The sequence below is a fragment of the Caretta caretta genome, chromosome 28 (genome assembly GCF_965140235.1).
Source record: "Caretta caretta isolate rCarCar2 chromosome 28, rCarCar1.hap1, whole genome shotgun sequence".
NCBI classification, from domain to species: Eukaryota; Metazoa; Chordata; order Testudines; family Cheloniidae; genus Caretta; species Caretta caretta.
The window spans coordinates 7,673,636-7,681,039 of NC_134233.1; positions in this window are offsets into that span (position 1 = coordinate 7,673,636).

The following is a 7,404-nucleotide window of genomic DNA, read 5'->3' on the forward strand; positions in this document are numbered from 1 at the left end:
GACGCCGCGCCCGCCTTCCAGGCAAACCGCTAGAGAAGAAGTCGGCGACCCAGAGCCGGAGGACAGCAGGGGGTACTGGGGCTCCAGCGAGAGGGCGGTACGAGGGTCCCACCGACGGCGACGGAGGCTCCAGCCACCCCCCCCCCCGAGGCCCGCGCCCCGGGAGCGTGCGTGGAGAAGGACCGTCGGGTACGGCGGGGGACCACAGCGCGCCCCTGCTCGCTCTCGCGACCGTGTTTGGCCCTGCTGAGCCTCGCGGCTGGCCTGGGTTTTCGGACCCCTGGGTGGGCTGCCGGAGCCGCTCGACCTCGCGCGGCGGAGATCTCAGCCGGCCGGCACACACCCACGGCACGGAGGGCCGGGCCCGCGCCCGGCCCCCCTTTTCCCCAAGAGGCAAGTCCCAATCGGCCCCGGGGTCGGGGAACGCAAAGGGGAAGAGGGACCCAAAACCGCCTGAACGCCGGAGGCCCCTGCCGCCAGGGCTCCGGCCCGCGAAGGGCCCTTCCCGTCGCGAAGGTGAGCGCCACATCGATCGGAAGGCCAGCGGGGAGCGGGCCCCCCCTCCCTCCGGGGGGCGCCGACAGTCGGAGTTCGCATCCCGGCCACCGGGCCTGCGCCGGGGGTGCGAGGGGACGACGGGGTCCCCGGAGGCAAAGAGCCGGGACGGGGGGGGGCACGGAGGGCCGAGGGCCGCCCCACCTGCCAACGTGCCCCATTCCCCCCTCGCAAGATCGGGTACAACACTCAGATTGGTCCCCCGGGCTCATCTCTGGTTCTCACAGGTTCTGAAAAACCTGTCCTCAGAAATCTCCGCACACCCGTCGGAATGAACTAGGTGAAAAATCCAACCGCCGTTTTAGCGGGACCAATCTGAAAATCTATCCGACCTCGTGGTTCCCTCGGTCGGCCGAGGGGAGTTTTGGCGACCCCATCCGGACTTCCGTGAGACTGCCGGCCACCAGGTCAACCCGTTACTTTGAATGGGGTTGACCTGGTGGCCGAGCAGGGACTTAGACATTTTTTCAGCCTTTTCCTGGGGTTGACCTGGTGGCCGAGCAGGGACTTAGACATTTTTTCAGCCTTTTCCTGGGGTTGACCTGGTGGCCGAGCAGGGACTTAGAAATTTTTTCAGCCTTTTCCTGGGGTTGACCTGGTGGCCGAGCAGGGACTTAGACATTTTTTCAGCCGTTTTTTCCTCCGGGTTGACCTGGTGGCCGAGCAGGGACTTAGACATTTTTTCAGCCGTTTTTTCCTCCGGGTTGACCTGGTGGCCGAGCAGGGACTTAGACATTTTTTCAGCCGTTTTTTCCTCCGGGTTGACCTGGTGGCCGAGCAGGGACTTAGACATTTTTTCAGCCGTTTTTTCCTCCGGGTTGACCTGGTGGCCGAGCGCCTCGCCATCCACGGCTGGAACGGGAGAAGGCCAACAGGCCAGCCTGCGACGCCCCGGCCGTGGATCGGGCCCCTGGAAGTCGGAAAAAAAATTTTCACCGACCCCAAAAGGGGTTCCGGGGGGACATCCAGACCACACTCCGGCCAAAAAAGAAAAAAAAAAAAAAACCGGAAAAAAGGATCGGGCCCACCCGAGGCACGGGAGTCACCAGGTCAACCCGGAGCTTCCTCCGCGGGCTGGGACGGACGGACCCCGCTCCGCCCGGGTCTCCCTGCCTCGAGGTCGGGGCTTCCTTCCCGTCCGCACACCGGGTCAAACAGGAGCCTGCCACCGCCAGAGAACTCCCCCATGCCAGCCTGCGACGCCGCGGCCACTGATCGGGCCCCTGGAAGTCTTTTTTAAAAAATTTCCCCGACCCCAGAAAGGGTTCTGGGGGGCATCCGGACCACGCTCCGGCCAAAAAAGGAAAAAAAAAAAAAAAGCGGAAAAAAGGATCGGGGCCACCCGAGGCAGGGGAGTCACCAGGTCAACCCGGAGCTTCCCCCGCGGGCTGTGACGGACGGACCGCGCTCCGCCCGGGTCTCCCTGCCTCGAGCTCGGGGCTTCCTTCCCGTCCGGACACCGGGTCAACCCGGAGCCTGCCCCCGCCAGAGAACTCCCCCAGGCCAGCCTGCGACGCCGCGGCCACTGATCGGGCCCCTGGAAGTCTTTTTTAAAAAATTTCCCCGACCCCCAGAAAGGGTTCTGGGGGGCATCCGGACCACGCTCCGGCCAAAAAAGGAAAAAAAAAAAAAAAGCGGAAAAAAGGATCGGGGCCACTCGAGGCAGGGGAGTCACCAGGTCAACCCGGAGCTTCCCCCGCGGGCTGTGACGGACGGACCCCGCTCCGCCCGGGTCTCCCAGCCTCGAGCACGGGGCTTCCTTCCCGTCCGGACACCGGGTCAACCCGGAGCCTGCCACCGCCAGAGAACTCCCCCAGGCCAGCCTGCGACGCCGCGGCCACTGATCGGGCCCCTGGAAGTCTTTTTTAAAAAATTTCCCCGACCCCCAGAAAGGGTTCTGGGGGGCATCCGGACCACGCTCCGGCCAAAAAAGGAAAAAAAACAAAAACGAAAAAAAAAGGATCGGGGCCACCCGAGGCAGGGGAGTCACCAGGTCAACCCGGAGCTTCCGCCGCGGGCTGGGGACGGACGGACACCGCTCCGCCCGTGTCTCCCTGCCTCGAGCTCGGGGCTTCCTTCCCGTCCGGACTCCGCGTCAACCCGGAGCCTGCCCCCGCCAGAGAACTCCCCCAGGCCAGCCTGCGAAGCCGCGGCCACTGATCGGGCCCCTTGGAAGTCTTTTTAAAAAAAATTCCCCGACCCCTAGAACGGGTTCTGGGGGGCATCCGGACCACGCTCCGGCCAAAAAAGGAAAAAAAAAAAAAAGCGGAAAAAAGGATCGGGGCCACCCGAGGCAGGGGAGTCACCAGGTCAACCCGGAGCTTCCCCCGCGGGCTGTGACGGACGGACCCCGCTCCGCCCGGGTCTCCCTGCCTCGAGCTCGGGGCTTCCTTCCCGTCCGGACACCGGGTCAACCCGGAGCCTGCCCACGCCAGAGAACTCCCCCAGGCCAGCCTGCGACGCCGCGGCCACTGATCGGGCCCCTGGAAGTCTTTTTTAAAAAATTTCCACGACCCCCAGAAAGGGTTCTGGGGGGCATCCGGACCACGCTCCGGCCAAAAAAGGAAAAAAAAAAAAAAGCGGAAAAAAGGATCGGGGCCACTCGAGGCAGGGGAGTCACCAGGTCAACCCGGAGCTTCCACCGCGGGCTGGGGACGGACGGACCCCGCTCCGCCCGGGTCTCCCAGCCTCGAGCTCGGGGCTTCCTTCCCGTCCGGACACCGGGTCAACCCGGAGCCTGCCCCCGCCAGAGAACTCCCCCAGGCCAGCCTGCGACGCCGCGGCCACTGATCGGGCCCCTGGAAGTCTTTTTTAAAAAAATTCCCCGACCCCCAGAAAGGGTTCTAGGGGGCATCCGGACCACGCTCCGGCCAAAAAAGGAAAAAAAAAAAAAAGCGGAAAAAAGGATCGGGGCCACCCGAGGCAGGGGAGTCACCAGGTCAACCCGGAGCTTCCGCCGCGGGCTGGGGACGGACGGACCCGCTCCGCCCGTGTCTCCCTGCCTCGAGCTCGGGGCTTCCTTCCCGTCGGGACTCCGCGTCAACCCGGAGCTTGCCCCCGCCAGAGAACTCCCCCAGGCCAGCCTGCGAAGCCGCGGCCACTGATCGGGCCCCTTGGAAGTCTTTTTAAAAAAAATTCCCCGACCCCTAGAACGGGTTCTGGGGGGCATCCGGACCACGCTCCGGCCAAAAAAGGAAAAAAAAAAAAAAGCGGAAAAAAGGATCGGGGCCACCCGAGGCAGGGGAGTCACCAGGTCAACCCGGAGCTTCCCCCGCGGGCTGTGACGGACGGACCCCGCTCCGCCCGGGTCTCCCTGCCTCGAGCTCGGGGCTTCCTTCCCGTCCGCACACCGGGTCAAACAGGAGCCTGCCACCGCCAGAGAACTCCCCCAGGCCAGCCTGCGACGCCGCGGCCACTGATCGGGCCCCTGGAAGTCTTTTTTAAAAAATTTCCCCGACCCCAGAAAGGGTTCTGGGGGGCATCCGGACCACGCTCCGGCCAAAAAAGGAAAAAAAAAAAAAAGCGGAAAAAAGGATCGGGGCCACCCGAGGCAGGGGAGTCACCAGGTCAACCCGGAGCTTCCCCCGCGGGCTGTGACGGACGGACCGCGCTCCGCCCGGGTCTCCCTGCCTCGAGCTCGGGGCTTCCTTCCCGTCCGGACACCGGGTCAACCCGGAGCCTGCCCCCGCCAGAGAACTCCCCCAGGCCAGCCTGCGACGCCGCGGCCACTGATCGGGCCCCTGGAAGTCTTTTTTAAAAAATTTCCCCGACCCCCAGAAAGGGTTCTGGGGGGCATCCGGACCACGCTCCGGCCAAAAAAGGAAAAAAAAAAAAAAAAAGCGGAAAAAAGGATCGGGGCCACTCGAGGCAGGGGAGTCACCAGGTCAACCCGGAGCTTCCCCCGCGGGCTGTGACGGACGGACCCCGCTCCGCCCGGGTCTCCCAGCCTCGAGCACGGGGCTTCCTTCCCGTCCGGACACCGGGTCAACCCGGAGCCTGCACCCGCCAGAGAACTCCCCCAGGCCAGCCTGCGACGCCGCGGCCACTGATCGGGCCCCTGGAAGTCTTTTTTAAAAAATTTCCCCGACCCCCAGAAAGGGTTCTGGGGGGCATCCGGACCACGCTCCGGCCAAAAAAGGAAAAAAAAAAAAAAGCGGAAAAAAGGATCGGGGCCACTCGAGGCAGGGGAGTCACCAGGTCAACCCGGAGCTTCCACCGCGGGCTGGGGACGGACGGACCCCGCTCCGCCCGGGTCTCCCAGCCTCGAGCTCGGGTCTTCCTTCCCGTCCGGACACCGGGTCAACCCGGAGCCTGCCCCCGCCAGAGAACTCCCCCAGGCCAGCCTGCGACGCCGCGGCCACTGATCGGGCCCCTGGAAGTCTTTTTTAAAAAAATTCCCCGACCCCCAGAAAGGGTTCTAGGGGGCATCCGGACCACGCTCCGGCCAAAAAAGGAAAAAAAAAAAAAAGCGGAAAAAAGGATCGGGGCCACCCGAGGCAGGGGAGTCACCAGGTCAACCCGGAGCTTCCGCCGCGGGCTGGGGACGGACGGACCCGCTCCGCCCGGGTCTCCCTGCCTCGAGCTCGGGTCTTCCTTCCCGTCCGGACTCCGCGTCAACCCGGAGCCTGCCCCCGCCAGAGAACTCCCCCAGGCCAGCCTGCGACGCCGCGGCCACTGATCGGGCCCCTGGAAGTCTTTTTTAAAAAATTTCCCCGACCCCCAGAAAGGGTTCTGGGGGGCATCCGGACCACGCTCCGGCCAAAAAAGGAAAAAAAAAAAAAGCGAAAAAAAGGATCGGGGCCACCCGAGGCAGGGGAGTCACCAGGTCAACCCGGAGCTTCCGCCGCGGGCTGGGGACGGACGGACCCGCTCCGCCCGGGTCTCCCTGCCTCGAGCTCGGGTCTTCCTTCCCGTCCGGACACCTGGTCAACCCGGAGCTTCCCCCTCGGGCTGGGGACGGACGGACACCGCTCCGCCCGGGTCTCCCTGCCTCGAGCTCGGGGCTTCCTTCCCGTCCGGACACCAGGTCAACCCGGAGCTTTCCCCGCGTGCTGGGGCCGGACGGACCACGCTCCGCCCGGGTCCCCCTGCCCCGAACTCGGGTCTTCCTTCCCGTCCGGACACCAGGTCAACCCGGAGCCTGCCCCGCCAGAGAACTCCCCCAGGCCAGCCTGCGACGCCGCGGCCACTGATCGGGCCCCTGGAAGTTTTTTTTTTAAAAATTTCCCCGACCCCCAGAAAGGGTTCTGGGGGGCATCCGGACCACACTCCGGCCAAAAAAGGAAAAAAAAAAAAGCGGAAAAAAGGATCGGGGCCACCCGAGGCAGGGGAGTCACCAGGTCAACCCGGAGCTTCCCCCGCGGGCTGGGGACGGACGGACCCCGCTCCGCCCGGGTCTCCCTGCCTCGAGCTCGGGGCTTCCTTCCCGTCCGGACACCAGGTCAACCCGGAGCTTTCCACGCGTGCTGGGGCCGGAGGGACCCCGCTCCGCCCGTGTCCCCCTGCCCCGAACTCGGGTCTTCCTTCCCGTCCGGACACCAGGTCAACCCGGAGCCTGCCCCCGCCAGAGAACTCCCCCAGGCCAGCCTGCGAAGCCGCGGCCACTGATCGGGCCCCTTGGAAGTCTTTTTAAAAAAAATTCCCCGACCCCTAGAACGGGTTCTGGGGGGCATCCGGACCACGCTCCGGCCAAAAAAGGAAAAAAAAAAAAGCGGAAAAAAAGGATCGGGGCCACCCGAGGCAGGGGAGTCACCAGGTCAACCCGGAGCTTCCGCCGCGGGCTGGGGACGGACGGACCCCGCTCCGCCCGTGTCTCCCTGCCTCGAGCTCGGGGCTTCCTTCCCGTCCGGACACCAGGTCAACCCGGAGCTTCCCCCTCGGGCTGGGGACGGACGGACCCCGCTCCGCCCGGGTCCCCCTGCCACGGGGTCGGGGCTTCATTCCCGTAAGGACACCAGGTCAACCCGGAGCGTGCTCCCGCGCACAGGCGCCGGCAGGCCCTCTCCGCCCACGGCAGAACAGACGCGAGCTCGGGGCTAAATTCCCGTCCGGCCACCAGGTCAACCTAATACTTTCAACGGGTTGACCTGGTGGCCGGTTTGCTTCTGGGGCACCAGGTCAACCCTATACTTTCAACGGGTTGACCTGGTGGCCCGTTCGCTTTTCGGCCACCAGGTCAACCCTATACTTTCAACGGGTTTACCTGTTGGCCGGTTCGCTTTTCGGCCACCAGGTCAACCCTATACTTTCAACGGGTTTACCTGGTGGCCGGTTCGCTTTTCGGCCACCAGGTCAACCCAATACTTTCAACGGGTTGACCTGGTGGCCGGTTTGCTTTTCGGCCACCAGGTCAACCCTATACTTTCAACGGGTTTACCTGGTGGCCGAAAAACAAACCGGCCACCAGGTCAACCCGGTTCCTGCCCCCGCGGGCTGGGGCCTGCGGACCACGGTCTTTCCCGGGTACCCCTGCCGAGGGGTCCCGGGCTTAATTCTCCTCCGGCCACCAGGTCAACCCGGTTCCTGCCCCCGCGGGCTGGGGCCTGCGGACCCCGGTCTTTCCCGGGTGCCCCTGCCGAGGGGTCCCGGGCTTAATTCTCCTCCGGCCACCAGGTCAACCCGGTTCCTGCCCCGCGGGCTGGGGCCGGCGGACCCCGGTCTTTCCCGGGTGCCCCTGCCGAGGGGTCCCGGGCTTAATTCTCCTCCGGCCACCAGGTCAACCCGGTTCCTGCCCCCGCGGGCTGGTGCCGGCGGACCCCGGTCTTTCCCGGGTGCCCCTGCCGAGGGGTCCCGGGCTTAATTCTCCTCCGGCCACCAGGTCAACCCGGTTCCTGCCCCCGCGGGCTGGGG